This window comes from Lissotriton vulgaris, chromosome 5 (genome assembly GCF_964263255.1).
Source record: "Lissotriton vulgaris chromosome 5, aLisVul1.2, whole genome shotgun sequence".
In the NCBI taxonomy this organism is placed as follows: Eukaryota; Metazoa; Chordata; class Amphibia; order Caudata; family Salamandridae; genus Lissotriton; species Lissotriton vulgaris.
Window position 1 is genome coordinate 225,141,129 of NC_141693.1, and position 19,308 is coordinate 225,160,436.

Below are 19,308 nucleotides of genomic sequence, written 5' to 3' on the forward strand. Positions count from 1 at the left end.
TAATTGTTCTTCGTCCAAATTAATCCGTTCCACTCCACCCTGATCTCTCCTTTTTCCTGACTTCCTCTGACATCACACACTTCATGGTCTACGCTTCCTTCGTCTCCTCCGTGCTGCATGCAGATTGGCTGCCTTCTTTTGCCTACTTAAATAAACAGGTTATTTTATTTATCGTGTATGGAGAGTTACCAATCTTTGTATTTTCTTTCCAGGTATCCTAAATATTTGATGGACTCTGTCATGGACCTACAAGTGGATCCCGACCGAAACAAGAAGAACAGTGACCCAAGCCTTCGTCAGCAGCAGGCTAGACTACAGCAACGCACTCTATGCAGGAATTCCGGCCAAACACCTACGACGACTACAATGCATCCAGAACGCCTCAGCCCGTCTGATCCTCAACGTCCCCCGCCGCAACAACATCTCCTCCCACCTAAGAGACCTGCACTGGCTCCCCGTCAACAAGAGGATCACCTTCAAACTCCTCACGCACGCACACAAAGCACTCCACAACACCGGACCAGCCTACCTGAACGACAGACTCAACTTCTACACACCGGCCCACCAGCTCCACTCCGCCAGCCTCGCCTTTCCCGCCGTCCCGCACATCCGACGAACGACCTCCGGCGGCAGATCCTTCTCCTTCCTCGCCGCCAAGACCTGGAACACCATCCCCACCAATCTACGGCAGACCCAAGACCTGCTCACCTTCAGAAGGCTCCTCAAGACCTGGCTTTTCAAACAGTAGCAGCACTCCCCCCCCCCCCTCAGCTCCTTGAGACCCTCACAGGTAAGTAGCACACTTTACAAATTCTCTGGTTGATTGATTGATTGACTAATAAGCTTGTCTTTGGGTTGACTTTCAGTCCGTATGAGTTCAAGGAATCCAAGACAGCCTGTAAGTGGGTTAAATGTTGTTCCCATGTGCGGCTATATATAATAAGGTTTTCAATTTATGTGGCAGAATCTCCCGCATGCGGTTGAAGACCTCTATTCATGAGCCTTTAGTAAGTGGCAGGTGCACCATGTAATCCAAAAGGTAAGACTGTACACTGATACAGGTCATACAGGGTAGAGAAGGCTGTTTTTTATTTGTCCTGAGGTTGAAGTGGTACCTGCCAGTACCCTTTGTATAAATCTAGGGTACTAATATATTTGGCCTCTGCCAACTGTTCTACCATCTCCTCAATTCTTGGAAGAGGATAAGCATAAATTGGGAGATTTTGTTTACTTCGCAAAAATCGATACAAAATCTAACAGACTCATCTGGTTTTGGTACTATGACAATAGGAGAGCTCCACTCACTGGTGGATGGCTCTATGATTCCCTTTTGTAACATCTGCTGAACTTCTGATTTTATTACAGCACTATGTACTTCTGGTATTCTGTAGGGTTTGTGCCTTAATGTTTTCCAAGGGGGAGTATGGATAGAATGTTCTACTACAGCAGTTCTACCTGGGTAAAGGGAGAACATGTAAGCTCTGGGTTGTAAGCATGTTATTAGTTACTGTTTAAGGGGTTTGTCAAGGCCGAAGTCTATGCTGGAAAGAAAAAGAGGTGTATCAATTTTGTCATGAAGTGTTCCTGTAAATACGGGTAAGGGGCTGTCCCATTTTTTTTAGAAGATGGACATAAGAGATTTGAGAGATTTTTCTTCCTGAATCTATTTCAACTGGGTAGGTGACAAGGGTCCCTCTAGCGAGTACCTTGTGGGGTCGTTTCAATAGCCTATTGGTTTATGATTAGAGTCTGGCATCATTATTAAGACATAATCCCCAACCTTAAATTCACTCTCCTTGGCTTTTCTGTTGTATTGTTGTTCTTGTTGGTTCTGAGCTTGCTCAAGATTCTCCCCTACTATACTGTGTATTTGGCTGAGATGAATTTGTAGCTTCTCTGTGTTTTCAGGTCAGGGTCTTGAATCACCCCCTTCCTTTTAGCATTGTTCTTTGGCCATATCCAGAAGAGATCCAGGGTGACGTTTCATATAGAAGTTCTAGGGGGGACTACTCTGTACTTTTTTGGATTTTACTTTTAATGGAAAATAAGGCCAAGGGTAACATATCCTGCCAGTGTTTAGTTTCAAGATTTAGCAGTTTCTTTAGGGTATTCTTTAAGATGGCATTGTATCTTTCCACCAACCCGTCTGTTGTGGGTGATAAGCGGTGGTGCGTATGTGTCTGACACCCTTGTTTCATCATTTTAGAAACAGAAGGTGTCCCTTAGTTTGTTAACATCTCTTTTGGGATGCCAACTCTGTCAAGGACCTCTATAATGGCCTTAGCTACCGTCTGGGTATTTGGATTGCGTAATTCTATGGTCTCAGGGAAGCGGGTGGCATAATCTACAAGGACTAACACTTAACAATACCCACTTTTAAAAGGTATGAGGGGTCTTATTATATCCATCCCAAACTGAGAGATAGGAACAACAAAAATGGGCAAGGGTCTTGGGGGTACTGGAGGGTTTGTAACAGCTAAATGTCTGACAAAGGGGACATTCCTTACAATAGGCTCTATAATTTTTCTAATATAGTCTTCTCTCTTTTTTCTTTTCCAAAATGATCTCCTAAAAGTTGACTATGGAATAAAAATTTAACCGTTGTCCCTGAAAAGGGTAGGAACTAATAATTGTATTGGGCAATTAAGTCTTCCTTTTTGATACAATAAACCATTGCATATAAAAACTGGAAGCCTGTTTTTGTTGGATCTTCTTGATCCACGGGTGTCAGCCAGGCTTCAGTGAACAAGGGGTCTTTCTTTGAACAGCACTAACATTTCGATTTTTGTCCTAAATAAATTCTTTGTTTTGGGTAGCAAGTACCTGTGAAGGTCCTTCCCTTTTTTCTTTTCTTCTCTGTATTCTGCTCTTGCTTGATTTTGTGGGGCCCCATTCCTGGTCATCGAATTGAGAAAAAAGGCTGGTAGCCCACCAGTTTTCACCTTCCTTCAATGACTCCTGTATCAATGAATTGAGATGTGGATTTTCATTACTGATTATCATGGGTTCCGAAAATTTGGGTAGGAGTCCTACTTTAAGGGGTACTAACGGTAGATTTTTATGCTGTAACTGTACTTCAGCCATGGGGTTTCTTTTACTGTCCCCATGTACACATTGAATATTCACTGTTCCTAGTGTGGTTGTAACTGGATGGGATAAGGCTTTTTGTTGAATTGCACTTTGTAAACAGCCTGTATCTACTAGTGCTGTCATTGGGGTTTTATCTACAGTTACTTCACAATGGTATGGGGGATTTAGTTTATCCTTGTTCTTATTGTACAGAACCCATGTCATGCCTATTTCCATAGGCTCTTCTTTCTATGGGCAGGCACGGGCAATATGTCCATACCCTCCACAGTGAAAGCACTGTGGTCCCAGTCCTGGAGGATGCCTTGTTACCAATCCTGGTATACTAGTCACCCCTTCAGGCTTTTATGGTGTATGTGTACTAAATGGTTGAAGGGGATGGAGAGCAGGCTTTCTCCAATGAGGGTCATTACGCCCTCTTTGTAGTTCCTGTGCACTACTGTAGGCACTGGTGATCTCCATGGCCTGGCCCATTGTCAACTGAGTGTGCTGTCTCACCCACCTTCAGATAGGGAGATGTAAGGAAGCAAGATATTGTTCCAAATAGATGTTTTCCATTATTTCCATCTTTCTGCTAAATCCTTTACTTTATAATACAAAGCTCTGGGAGTTTCCTGGGTCCCCTCTTTTAGTTGTCTCATTCTTATCTATATGTTTCATCGTCCAACCACAGATGTTCAAGGATATTTTGTTTTATCTCAGCATAAGGGGTAGTACCCTGGGGATTGGCAGCTTAGTACACTGATTGCTGGTCTCCATTTAGCAGAGAACCTAAATATTGTCCACTGCGGTCCACTGGCCAGGCAGCAGCCTGAGCCATCTATTCAAAATTATTGAAAAAAACAATCTGGATCTTCTCCAGCTACATACTTTTGCAACACCACTGAGGGTAGTGCATTGTGTCCTCTTTGTTGGCTTAACGTATCTGCCAATCTCCCTAAGGCGGCTTTTTGAGTAGTGGACTGGGTTGTTAATGCTGTATGAATAGCCTCCCGATCTTCTGCTGCTGCATTGAGAAACGTCTCCATAGCTTCTTCTAGCTTTTCCTGGCTCTCCCCCATTTTACTTATCACCACATCCATACCTTCAAATCCCACTTCTGACACCACTTGTGTGGGTTTTAGGAGGCTGGGTCGGAGGTAAAAGGGAGGAGGCTTAGTTGGTTGCTAAATGTTGACTCTTTAGTAAAGCACAGAGAGTTGGATTATTTTCTTAAAATTAAATTGATAACTCTTCCGTAAGACAGTTTAATCAACGTTGTCTCTTCTTCAGGTTGTTGAAGCCAGCTGGGTGACCCCGGAATCTTGAAAGAAGAAAAAACAAGCATTTACAATGCAACGGTTTCGCCTTTGGAGAAGTTAGAGCTATTGGCATTGTAAATGACAAGATTTGTATTTATGTGTTGGTTTTGAAAACAGATAAATAAATGGCATTGTCATTTACATTGCCAATAGCTTAATCTCTCACAAATGTGAGAACTATTGTACCCTACGGACGAGCTCAGCAGACAGCAATTACTAACACACACACACACAGAGCCAGCAACACACACCCAGAGCCAGCCAGCCACACCCAGAGCTACACACACACACCCAGAGCCCCCCACACACACACAACCAGAGCAGTCACATACACACACCCACTGGAGCAGTCACACACACACACTGGAGCAGTCACACACACACACACTGGAGCAGTCACACACACACACACACACTGGAGCAGTCACATACACACACACACACTCTGGAGCAGTCACATACACACACACATATACAATCTGGAGCAGTCACATACACACACACACACTCTGGAGCAGTCACATACACACACACCCTGGAGCAGTCACACACACACACACACAGGAGCAGTCACACACACACACACACTCTGGAGCACTCACATGCACGCACACACTGGAGCAGTCACACATGCACACACTGGAGCAGTCACACACGCACACATTCTGGAGCAGTCACATACACACACACATACACACACTGGAGCAGTCACACACACACACACACACACACTGGAGCAGTCACACACACACACACACACACTCTGGAGCAGTCACACACACACACACACACTCTGGAGCAGTCACACACACACACACTCTGGAGCAGTCACATACACACACTGGAGCAGTCACACACACACACTCGGGATCAGTCACATACACACACACTGGAGCAGTCACACACGCACACATTCTGGAGCAGTCGCATACACACACACATACACACACTGGAGCAGTCACAGACACACACACACACTCACACACTGGAGCAGTCTCACACAAACACACACACACACACACACTCTGGAGCAGTCACACACACACACACTCTGGAGCAGTCACACACACACACACTCTGGAGCAGTCACATACACACACACACTAGAGTAGACAGAAACAGGGGGCTTGGAGAAGGTTCATGATGGATGGACTGAGGCATCAGGCAGTAGTTGGGAGGAATCTGTTAGTGAAGGTTGAAAGTGATCACTGCCCCATGTCTTGTGTCCACCAGGTCGTCCACCAGCCTCTGCAGTGTGCATGTTGACGTGCCTACATCTAGGAGTCTATATCGCTGCCGGACTGTGCCGACTCCTCGGCACGCCGGTGGTGATGCTCCATGGTTGGCCTTTTCTGCTCAGTAAACAGGCTCCACGGGAGGGGGCCGGGGAGGTGTGTGGCTCGCTGCCTGCGTGTGCTTGTAATTGCCGAGCCTCCTGCCTGCCTGCTCTGAGAGCGAAGCCAATCCAAGCCAAGAGAGCCAATTCGTTGGCTTGCCCGCCTGGTTAATGGTTCAGTGTATCCACCTCAATCGGCACTACGTTCAACTCTGGAGATAAGCAAGAGCCAGTCTGTCGTTCCACTTCCATACAACACGGCTCTTCTTTAGCGGATGAGATGGCGAAATGAATGAATAGCTTGCCACTTCTTTCTGCGGTGGTCGGTGGCTTCTGTATGCGCTTTGGCAAGGACACCGCAGCATTCGGTCACCTCAGATTGAGTCAGGGGACCACTAAATAAATGGAGTGGTAAAACATAGCTTGCTTAAAATAATGATATATATGTATACTGTTTTGTAAAGTGTAGTACTAAATCTGTGAACACATTTAAAAAAAAATCTGATTAGTATTAAATGTTGGTTGCTAGGGACTGGAAGTATTCCACAAGCAATTACCAACAGTCTGATTCACACAGAGAAAACAAAGACTCTGCTAGTTCATCGGGACGCCATTGAAGAACTCAGTCAGCAGAAGGGATCATTCACAGCCAAGACGATGAGCCCACCACGGTGAGGGAACTGGGATTCATCGGACACACAGACTCAGTACAGAATATCTGCTTTTTCAGAACGGATATTTTACGGAACATAAAACTACTCAAACGATTCCAGTCTGCATCAATTCGTTTAGGAAAAAACATGTTGTGCCTGCAGCCACTGTATAGTTGCTTCGCAAGCTGGACATCACAGATGTCAAGTTAGTATTTGCCACCGAGTTAGCTATCGGTTTGTCATGGTGGGTTTTAAACAAGAAATGTGCAACTGACGCAGCATCTCAGCGGCACGTGCATTAATCAATTGAAGGTAACTCAGCAGCTTAGACAACAACAAAAAATCCAGTAGGAACTTTACTGGGTAGAGCGCTTATATCTTGCGCAAGTAATAGATCGGTCCTTAAAAAACAGACATACTGAACTAGCTTAAGAACTGTGGTTTTTTGTGGCCATTTATATCATTCTCAAATGTAATCAAGGCAACGTGAGTTATGGTGTGAAAACCCACCCTGACCTACAAAATGCATTACCATCTTCCACTGCGTCAGAGATATAATGTAGGCATGAACTTTTATTTATAATTGGTTTCAATGTAATTCCTTACATCTGAACACATCACAAAAATAATCCATGTGGGCTGTTGTCTGTGTGCTCGTAGTGTTCTCTGTGTGAGCAGAAGCCCTGGTTTGATATGCTCTCCGTGTGTGCCTGAAGTGACGCTCGTCTCTCCGTGCCCTATGACAAAGGCCCTGACGCACGGGCCTCGGGGGCAAAGCCTGTTAAAGAGCAGGCAGGGAGGACGTTCTGCTCAGTGACGGTCTCCTTCTTAAAAGAAACACATGTCTAAAGCCTTTATTAGATCAGGAACTGAGGAAATGGTTTGTGCTTATATTGGATCAGGAAACAAACGTGATAACGCATGTGAAGGAGGAAAAGCTGAAGATGACCATACGGCCCGACTCTACAAACGACGAGAACACTGAAATCTGCGCTTGGACTTATTTGAAGCCCTCTGCGCTTTAAAAATAAAACTTCGAAAATAAGCATCACGGCACACGGACATCGGGAGGCACACGGACAGCGGGAGGGGGCGGGCAGGCACACGGACAGTGGGAGGGGGGCGGGAACGGGTACAAGAAACACATGTCTAAAGCCTTTATTAGATCAGGAACTGAGGAAATGGTTTGTGCTTACATTAGATCAGGAAACAAACGTGATAACGCATGTGAAGGAGGAAAAGCTGAAGATGACCATAAGGCCCGACTCTATAAACGAAAACAAAGATAAGCACACGCACAAGAGCATTCAAACATTTCGCCATTACCAGGACAACAGCACCGCAGCGAGTAACATGCATACGCAGATGTCACACAACTATAAAAAGCGTTCAGCACTCAGTGGGACATCTGCAACTCGGAGAAAGGATCTGGTCGTTTCCAGAACCAACAGGTTTTGTGTGAACGTTGCCACGAGAACACTGAAATCTGCACTTGGACTTATTTGAAGCCCTCTGCGCTTTTAAAAATAAAACTTCGAAAATAAGCATCACGGCACAAGGACAGCGGGAGGCACACGGACAGCGGGAGGGGGGCGGGCAGGCACACGGACAGCAGGAGGGGGTGGGAACGGGGACATGAACAGCGGGGGGGCAGGAACGGGAAGACGGACAGCGGGAGGGGTGTGCGGGAACGAACGGGCACACGGAGAGCACTGACCTGGACTTCCTCCGGCGGCGGTCGGCCGCGGAATGACGAAAACAAACCTGGACGCCCAAAAAAAATAAACCCCGCCCACGGCCGCGATGACGATCAGAGAGGGAAGAAATCGCGGGAACGCCCACTAATTTGGTCCGGCCATGACGGACACATCTCTGTTCCAATGGCTAGCCTCCATTTATGGAGCTAGCCAATGGGACAGAGGGACGGATTCCAAGCCACACTGTTTCTAACATTAGATTTCGCCTGCGTTGAAAAGCTGCGCAGTGCGCAGCCTTCGAAGGCAAGTGATCGGTAAGTGTCAACCCTTTTTCTAAATCTTTTACCATGTCCCAACACCTTGTGATGAGAGTGAAGGAGTAAAGAGTAAAGAATCGAGATAGCTCCTCAGGGTGAAATAAATTCAGGTTCATAAACTTTCTGTATATATATATATATATATAATTGAACCACCCCCCACTTCCGAATCCTCGGCCACAGAGGAAGAACTGTCAGGAGACGAGAGACCAACCACAAGTAAGGAAGGAAGGAAGACCCCTTTTCATTTGGAATTCGACCTCATCCGCAGCACATGGCTCAGAGGGGGCAAATTGAAACCACCCGAAAATGACGGAGAATCCGACGAGGTGGCTGGCAGAGGAAGAGGAAGGGGCAGAGCGGCAGCTCAATCTATTCGCAAGAAAAGAGGCAAGAAATGGTAGATTCCAGTCCAACAATTGTCAACCTCACGAAATATCCACTAACACAAGAGGAGGAAGACACTCTACAATTGGGGCTGAGTTTTTGCCCAAATAAAAAACTGGAATATACTCAAACCCGTATCGACCTGTTCGATTTGACCCGTAAGATAAAATTGCACAAGTTTCATAAATTAAAACCACGTACTGAAGGCACGAAGAAAATCAAAAAGAAAATCACAACGTGTCCCACTGATGTTCTATCAATCAAAGATCTTCATACGGCACAAATATTAGAGGAGCTTCGAACCGAACAAGAGGTAGAAATGACTGACGTGAACATCAGAGCGTCAGATGCAGGAAGCATTGAACAACAATCACCCATAACGAACTTTAAGGCTCCATCACAATTGAATCCGCAGATGCCATATAATGCGATAGACACTTTTGCATACGCAGTGACACAAGATCTTATTCAGCATAGATTTTCAAATAGAAAAAGGACTCAGAAAAAGAATAACCTAACCATGGCACAAATTGACGCTCTGACTAATTTGCATAACAACAAAGAGATAGTTGTAAAACCCTCAGATAAGGGTGGCAACGTGGTTTTATTAACTCAAAACCAATATTGTCAGGAATCATTAAAACAGCTGGAAGATCCAAGAAATTATCAAAAGATCAACAAAGATGAATATATGGACAGCATTAAAGCTTATCATGATCTCCTGACCAAATGGCGTAACAAATCAATGTTGGACATTGATGAGTTTCTTTTTGTTCGAAATCCAGAACCTGTGCTGCCGACCTTTTACCAATTACCAAAGGTCCACAAAGATCCACAGTACCCACCGGGACGACCTATCGTCTCTTCAAAGGGAAGTCTAACGGAGAATTTATCTATATACATTGATTCTTTTCTCTCTATTTTTGTCACTGATTTAAAATCTTCTGTTAAAGACACTAAGGATTTCATTGGACAAATTGAACAAATCACTTGGAATCCCTCTTATGTGCTGATAACTCTGGACATAGCCAGCCTCTATACCAGTATCCAACATGACCAAGGTACAGAGGCCATTAAATACTTTCTGGACAAAAGATCAGCGAAATATGTGGCTCATGGGAAATTCCTAATTGAATGTTTGAATTTCTGTTTAAGAAATAACATCTTTCTCTTCCAGAACGTTCTATTCAGGCAAACCAGCGGCACAGCGATGGGAACCTGCTTCGCCCCCAGCTATGCGAATCTATTCGTAGGCTGGTGGGAGGAGCAGGTTGCCCTAGCTGGTGAAAACTAGCGAAGGGCCAATCATGTCATCGCATGGCGTCGATATATCGACGACCTCTTCCTTGTGTGGAGGGGCTCCATCACACAGGCAGAGGAATTTATTGAGGATCTCAATCATAACGATCTGAACCTGAGGTTTACATCAGACATAAGTGGAAAGGAGGTACATTACCTTGATCTAAGGGTCTTCGTACATAAAGGCAAACTGGAGACAAGTCTTTATAGAAAGCCGACAGCCAGCAACAGCATATTACATGCTGGATGCAGCCACCCCCCGAGTCTAATTCGTAGCATCCCGTATGGGGAGCTACTAAGATTGCGACGGAATCGTTCTTTGGATTCTGATTTCGTCAGAGCAGCTAATGAATGCATAGCTAGATTTCTAGTTAGAGGGTATGATCAATCTCTCCTAGATAATACATTCAGGAGAGTCTTGAGAATTCCAAGGAGACATCTATTATCTCAGACAACACCAACTTCTGACGAATCAGATCCCCACATAAAATTCCGTATGATTACCACCTACTCGGACGAAGCGAACCAACTTAAATATATTCTAACAAGGAACTGGCACATCCTCCGAACAGATCCCATAATAGGATGTGATGTCCCAGCTAAACCCCTGTTGACTTTTAGGAAATCGAAGTCAATCAAGGATAACCTTGTACAGAGTCATCTCATGCCACCACTTCCGAAACCTGGCGGCACTCTGAAAGACATGAGGGTTTTTTTTCCATGTGGAAAATGCCGAGCTTGTGAGAACAATAAAAGAACTCTATGGTACAATGTACCTGGTCTCAGTAAACCCAGAATGATCAACAAATGTATCACCTGTACGACTCCATTTGTAGTGTACTGTCTGGTCTGCCCCTGCGGGTTACAATATATCGGGAGTACCATTAACAACCTAGAACTCCGTATATTGAAACACCAAAGGGCAATCATGAACAAGGATGCAGCCTATCCAGTTGCCCGACACTTTGCCGAAGCACATGGCAGCAACAGAGAACTGCTGCGTTACTTTGGCATTGATCATGTGCCCCTACACCCCAGAGGAGGAGATAGACTGTCAAGTCTACGTAGACTAGAGTCTAGATTTATAATAGATCTGCAAACTAAGAATCCCTCTGGGTTAAATATAGGGGAAGACTAACAGTACACCTGGGTAGATAATCAACTGACCTAACCATCAGTATATCAGAGACCTTGTCTGAAACCCTTTTGAAACTTTGAAATAATGAAATGTCCTTTCGTGTATTAGAAAATGTTTCCGTTCAATTAAGGCCCTTTTCATTAATTTTTTGCATACTTTCTCTTCTTCTAGTTCCTGTTATGTTTTGAACTAGTTTTTCCAATTTTTATTTGTCTACTACTATATGAAATACTCACATACATCATTGCAGTGACAGTAACACTAGGAACAAGGAATAAGAGAACCTGTGTTCTGTCTTATATAAATTTCTCATGTGAAATGTAATTTTCTAAATATTGCTCTAAATTCTATATTAATTGTACACACGATGTAACGTATTTCTTAGTAGGTTATTCTCCGGAACTCATATTTTTATGGGTTACCGGAGCTGTGCCGATACACGGCTAGATTGTTCTTTGTCGCTGGTTTTTCACGGTGCAGGAAGTGTTGGATGTAATAGGAATACTTCCTTTGGTTGATCTAGCCAGTTTAATGCCGATACACGGCTATATGGTATAGTTTTCTGGCGATGGTGAATAGCCTTGATTAAGGTTAAGAATCATGTACATAGAAATTCTAAACGTTTTCATATATGATTTGACATTAATGTTTTACTTTCAAGAAAAATGTACAATATGGCTGCCACGTTCAACCTACGTTTAACATCATATGTTTTTGTAAATATGTCCGCTCTCAGTTTCCATGGGGGCGTGTACAAAAATATGCCGCAAACAGCATGTGATTGACACTGAGGAAGGACTGTTGTCTGAAACGCGTCTGTCATCTTTGCCGTAGGCTGCGAATAAAATCTGCTGCCATAACCGGAGTGCTTAAAGTCTTCTTTTCGAGTTGTGAGGGAGACCAACGAGCTTCAATATATATATATATATATCTATATATATATATATATATATATACATATATATATATATATATATATATATATATATATATATATATATATATATATATATATATATATATATATATATATATATACCAACAAATCCAGCAATACGATTTTCAATAACTCACTGGAGACGCGGCCACAATTCAAAGGTTGTTTATTTTCGCAACGGGTGCCCAACGCGTTTCGCTGTTAACCTCACAGCTTGTTCACGGGTGACATTTTTACAAACAAAGTGCATATTTAAAGGTGCAGAGAACAATTCCGTCTCGTCAACATAGACAGAGTGAAAATTCTACGTTGCATGTTATCGACATCGTGGTTTTCGGAAAGTTCATGATAAACAAATGAGTTAAATTACACATTGAACCATATAAATTAAATTCGAGTGTCCTTGTACAATTATGCTTAATTTGGGAACTTTTAGTCCGGTTTTTGTAAGTGACGCCCCAGTGGGCAATGATTAAACCATTTTTGTTTTAACGTAATTAGTGCCTCAAATGTTGACTGTTTTCAAATCTAGCCCAAGTGGGCTTGCACATATTGTCAATGTCCAATGTTCAGTAATTAAATTTCATCAGTTCAGCCTTACTGAGCCCATATTCAATCATTTCTCCAAGATCCATATTCTTCATAATGTATCACTGCAACAAAGAAAACACAATTATTCACTATTACCGAAATCATGGACTGTCTCTTAATCAAAACATAAAAAAACCTGTTTTAAAAATTCTAAAAGATACAGTACACGTAAAAGGAGATATTACAATATGGAACGGTTCATTTATCTAAGATGTATTGCCAATTCTTCATCAAAATTCAGACCGGAAGGTATCAGTGTATTGAATCTGATAATCATTCTTGATTCCAGTTTTCTTAATTCAATTGTGCGGTTTCCACCTCTTTCTCTAAGGGGTACCGAATCCAACACAATGAATTTAAGAAGATCTTGGTTCTGGCTGTGTTTCTCACTGAAGTGGCGTAAATGAGTACAATCTGCAATTTACTAGTGAACCAAGCAGTAAAAAAATTGTGTTCCTAGATTTGGAACTAGAAATTAAAAACAACAGAATCACTAGCAAATTGCATAGGAAGAAAACTGCCGGCAATAGTTTATTGCTTGCACAAAGCTGTCACCCCAGAAATTTGGTGAATAGTATACCTTTTGGAGAATTGCTGCGAGCGAAACGTAATTGCAGCTCAGAGGTAGAATACATTAAAGAAGAGAAAACTATGATCACCAGATTCGTAAATAGGGGATATAGCAATAAAAGTATACAAACAGCAGTTGGCAAAGTGAGGAACCTCAAAAGGGAAGAGCTGTTTGACAGAAAGGAATCAGGAGATCAGGATAAGAAAGTGAGATCATTACCACGTACCATAACCAGGCTTGGGAGGTACGGAAGAGCCTAGAGAAATTCTGGGAAGTTCTGAGAACAGACGATGATTTGAAAGATGAAGTAGATATTTACCCATCAATAACATTTAAACGTAACAAATCCCTGAAAGATACACTAATGTCAAGCAACATTAAGGAAATGAAAAAATCCAATCCGATACAGGGATTCTTCACCTGTACAAAGTGCAAAGCCTGTAAGTATAGTCAAAACTGTAAGACAGTCAAATTAAGCAAAGAGAAACCAGCCTTCAGAATTATGAAACACTTTTCTTGTGATACCGAGTTCGCGGTTTATGCCTTAAAATGCCCCTGTAATTTATTTTATATAAGGAGTACCACCAAAAAGGCTAAACTACGGGTCCTTGAGCATTTGAGAGCCATAGCTAAAAATGACAGACAGTACCCGGTGGCACGCCACTTCAGTGAGAAACACAGCCAGAACCAAAATCTTCTTAAATTCATTGTGTTGGATTCGGTACCCCTTAGAGAAAGAGGTGGAAACCGCACAATTGAATTAAGAAAACTGGAATTAAGAATGATTATCAGATTCAATACACTGATACCTTCCGGTCTGAATTTTGATGAAGAATTGGCAATACATCTTAGATAAATGAACCGTTCCATATTGTAATATCTCCTTTTACGTGTACTGTATCTTTTAGAATTTTTAAAACAGGTTTTTTTATGTTTTGATTAAGAGACAGTCCATGATTTCGGTAATAGTGAATACTTGTGTTTTCTTTGTTGCAGTGATACATTATGAAGAATATGGATCTTGGAGAAATGATTGAATATGGGCTCAGTAAGGCTGAACTGATGAAATTTAATTACTGAACATTGGACATTGACAATATGTGCAAGCCCACTTGGGCTAGATTTGAAAACTGTCAACATTTGGGGCTCTAATTACGTTAAAACAAAAATGGTTTAATCATTGCCCACTGGGGCGTCACTTACAAAAACCGGACTAAAAGTTCCCAAACTAAGCATAATTGCACAAGGACACTTGAATTTAATTTATTTGGTTCAATGTGTAATTTAAATCATTTGTTTACCATGAACTTTCCGAAAACCACGATGTCGATAACATGCAATGAAGTATTTTCACTCTGTCTATGATGACGAGCCGGAACTGTTCTCTGCACCTTTAAATATGCACTTTGTTTGTAAAAATGTCACCCGTGAACAAGCTGTGAGGTTAACAGCGAAACGCGTTGGGCACCCTTTGCGAAAATAAACACCCTTTGAATTGTGGTCGGGGCTCCAGTGAGTTATTGAAAATCGTATTGCTTGATTTGTTGGTATATTTGGGACTGGCGTCCCGGCCGCGCTGCCTGCTGTGAAAGTGGCTCGGACTTCGCCGTGTTCTACGTTTGGATATATATATATATATATTTTAGGAGTTGGGTTGTTCCCTAATGTTCCCTCAGTTATATATGATAAGCCACACATTATCATTTAGAGAAGGTATTACATAGTTTAGGAAAAGTGAAGAAAGAAATAGCTTAAAGGAATGGGGTGGTCCTTCATTCCTTTCTTTACTCAGTACGATCATGCAAAAGAAAATAGAAATGGAGTTAGGAGAGATGAGATATGAAAGAGGAGTAGTGGAAGCACAGAGGGTGAGCGGGAAGCGTTGCTCATGTAGTTTGATGACAGTACAGGACTTGTAGGGTTTCTACTGTCTGCAGCTGGATTGTGTATGCCATTGAGTTAGGGTTTTTTTTGGGACCAGGAATATAGGCTTCTGATCTTAAAACCTCTTACCTCTCTAAATAGTTTGTGTCCTACCTCTGTTGGTTATTGTGGGTAATTAGTGGGAAAGCCATAAATCACTAATTCGTGAGTCCAGATATAAGGGCGGTAGAAAAGTAGAGAACCCTTTCTTTTAAGAGTCAGGTTCGAATGTTCCTGTCGTCTTTCATCTGATGTCTGGTCTGTATACTTGGTCAATTGGAATTCCAATCTCCGCCTCCTCGGTTGTATCTGTGCTCATTTTAGGTTCATCTCCATAGTTGTACACCTTTGTCCACAGGTCGACTATAAGGTGGGCCCTCACCCCTCTGGCCTCCTCTCGGATCAGTGCCCTTTCCTCAACCCTTGTCCACTGAGTTACATCCACCCTCCAAGCCTTAACCTGTTGTCCCTCCACTGATTTCCAGTCTACCGTACCCGCCACTTGGCCAAAATTTGTGCTAAGTCTATGAAACTAGTGCCTACTTTCTTCGAGGTCGGTCTCAGATATAAGCCCAAGATAGAGGCTTCCAATTTTTTTTGGGGGGGGGGGGGTGCCCCAGTGTGGAATCCAGGACTGTAAGCACCTCCTCCCAATAGGGTTGTGATCTCAGACATTTCCACACCATAAGTGATAACTCGGCATCTAATTGTCCGCACCTGCGGCAGGGGCGGGGTTCACCTCTATAAGCCATTCGTAACCTTTGTGTTGTCATGTTGGTCACATGTACATAATTAAATTGGAGGTATTTCAATCTTGTGTTTTCGAGATTTTCTTATGAGAGGATAGTATATTCTTGCATTCAGGGTACGTCCAGTCATACCCCAAAATAAGTTCCCACCTATTCTGTAGCGTGGTTAATGGGCCGCGGACCATGCCTGCAAGGGGTTTGTAAAACCAGTTAACTAAATGTTTGGTTGCACCCATCGATACCAATAATTGTAGAACATTGGGTGGCACGGGTTCCCCTCCCCACAGATCCTGGAACACCCGAGTTAGCGCTTTGTAGATAAGGAATTGACCTGGGGGTAATGCACTTTGTTGGTTCTGTCTGGCACTGTGCGTAATCTGGTTTCTGTCCAGGCAGATAGTTGCCTTTGGGTTAAATAGAGGAGGGGGTCTCCATGTGGAAGGTCTCTAAGGGCAGAGCTGGTGCATATAAGGGTATGCCTGCAGTTTTTAGGACACATCTGTACCCACATCGTATTGCTGTTGACAGCAGTATCCCAGGGTTTTGGATCCCTATTGAAGGGTTAAGCAGTTTAGCCATTACTAGTTAGTTCTATTTGTGACACCTGAAAATATTACGAGTCTCTGTAGTATGACCATCTTGGAAATCGCTATTCGGTCATAATGGGTAATGGGGTGTTGTGTCCTCATAATAAGAAATAATTCTGGTGACCTCTTTTCCTATATTTTGATAAGATAATGCTCTCAAATAGAAATAGCTTGGATAGCAATCAGGATTGGTGCTTGTGGGGGCATTTAGGGGAAAATACTATCAACGTGCTCCATCTTTATCAACCCTGTATGGCCCTTGTAGTTCCCGCCCCTCCACCTACTGAGATCTGAACACCCAACACTTGCCCGCATTGTCGCAACTCTCTGAGTTGCGGGGTTAGAAGGCATCCTCCGGGGGCAGCCAACGCTCCTCTGGACCGGCCTCAGCGTCTTCTTCCTTCAAACTGGGTTGGCTGCTTCACTCCACGTCGGCCCCTTCATCATCACGCTGGCTACCTAAGTGGTACTTCTTTGCTTCAGCGAAGTCTGCCGAGGGGTCTGGTCGTGTCTCCTCCACTCACCACACCCTTGATGCCGTTGTCTGCCGGTTCCGTGTTCTTCCTATGATTTTGTCCATTCCACTCCACCATGATCTTTCCATTTTTCCGACTTCCTCTGACAGCACATGCCTCAGGGCCCATGCTTCCTTCTCCTCTGCACTGCGTGCTGATTGGTTGTCTTCATTTGCCTGCTTATAGAATCTTTTGTTTCTATAAGCTTTTATTTTTTGTGTCCGGGGAGTTACCAATCTTTGATTTTCTTTCTAGGTGTCTTTGCGAATTGGGTAGGTGTGGCATCTCAACCGGGTGAAGGTAAGAGAATGGCGCTGTCCGCGTCCCCCACAGGGGGAAATTAGCAGGGCAGCCTTTTAGTGCCCACTAGGCGGAGAAATTCCCCCCTCCGCCCCCTTGGTCCCAAGGAGGGGAAGGCTCTGGTGGCTCACTAGCATCTCCCCTAGGCGGGTGCACCGGCAAGCATCCAGGGGAGGGCACTCTCTTGGGGGGCGGCCCGGGCCGCCCCCCAGATCGCCCTCTTTGCTCCTGATCTCTGCTGCCTGCCTGACGCGCTGCAGGGCTGCCCGAACTCAGTGAGTCTTACTTCCCCCCTCGTTCCCGCTCCCCCCCTTCTGGGGGTTGCAGCTGAGCCGGGTGGCCCGCTTAGCTGCAGGCCGTTGAGGCTGGTGGCAGGCCGGCGGCTGGATAATTTGCATGATATCCCCCCTCGTGCCTGCTCCCCCCGTTCTGGGGGTTGCAGCTGGGCCGGGCGGCCTACTTAGCTGTGGGCCGCTGAGGCTGGGGTCAGGCAGGCTGGATGATTGACCTATATCCCCCCTCGTGCCCGCTCCCCCCTTTCTGGGGGTCGCAGCAGGACCGGGCGGTCCGCTTAGCTGGGGGCTGCTGAGGATGGGGACAGGAAGGCTCGTTGCTCGCGGAGCCCACTGTTAAATACCCTGAGTGCACGCTCCCCCCTTCCGGGTGTGGTAGTTGGGCAGGGCGGCCCGCCTGGCTGCGGGCCGCCGAAAGCTGGGTCAGGCTTGCGGGCTGCCTAAAGGCGGTCGCGAGCCCGCGCATTTGCCCCCCTCGTGCCCGTCCCCAGCGACCGCTTGGTGGAAGGCCGATGAGTTTCAGCCTGGGAGGGAGTACTGTTGTAGGCCTATAGAGGGGTGCGCGATTTTGGCCTCGCCTCGTGCGCGCTCCCCTACCTTCTCTGTGGGGTCTGAGTCCGGGTATTGCCCCTCACCCGAGGTTGTTGTCCCAGTCTACATGGCGGCGGCTGGGTTCGGGGCCGGTACATGGCGGGGCTGCGGCGCACGGCCCTGCTGCGAGCGAGGTGCCACGTGTCTGCGGTCTCGGGGTTTCTAGGTAGGTCTCCCCGTACAACTGCGAACCGACACCGGTGAATCCGGTTCGAGTCTCGGCAATCACACTGGACATCCCGTTTTTGGGCAAATCACTTAATCTTCCCATTCCTGACAAAATGAGGAATGTGTCTTCATGTAACGCGTCTGGTGCTTGCAAAGCGCTCGGATGACTGACACCGAGTTCGCACTTACATAAAACTCCATAATTTGGCACACCGGGCTTGTTTAACAAGGTTTGCCCCGCCAATAGTGCCATTTTCATCTCCTCATGTCTAACGAGAATGAACGTGTCCATCTGTTACGTAGCGGGAGCTCATGTAAAGCGCTCTGATACCTGAATTCGCGAGGCTATTTTGAACTACATAAAAACTCTAAAAAATGTTTTGTATTGAATGAATTAAGGCTCGCGTGTAAACACTGGAGCAATTCAAGCCTCATTAACTCGATCCGACCGTTGTAAGTTAAACTGGACTGGCTCCAGGGTGCCATTAGGCTGAGTGTAGCGTAGTAAGTTACGCGTGGTTTTACTGTGTTATACCTGAATCCGTTTTTATACGAATACAGAAGGAAGTGTATTTTAATGGTGCACAAGCGCAGGGGCCAGTATGTTGAGCGTAGCATAGTAAGTTACGCCGGGTTTAATGCGTTGTACCAAAATCCACCCTGTATAGAAATACTGAATTAAGTGTAATTAAAAGCGCACAACTACAGCGGCCTCTCACCTCAATGCCCCCCCCTGTCTGGACCTTCAGTAGGACTGTTGCCTAACATAATCATAACATAACATAACATAATGAACACAGGATAATCGCGAGGGGTGTTGTTGCAGTTCATGCATATCGTTGGTGGCACCGGTAAGTACTGCAGTGCC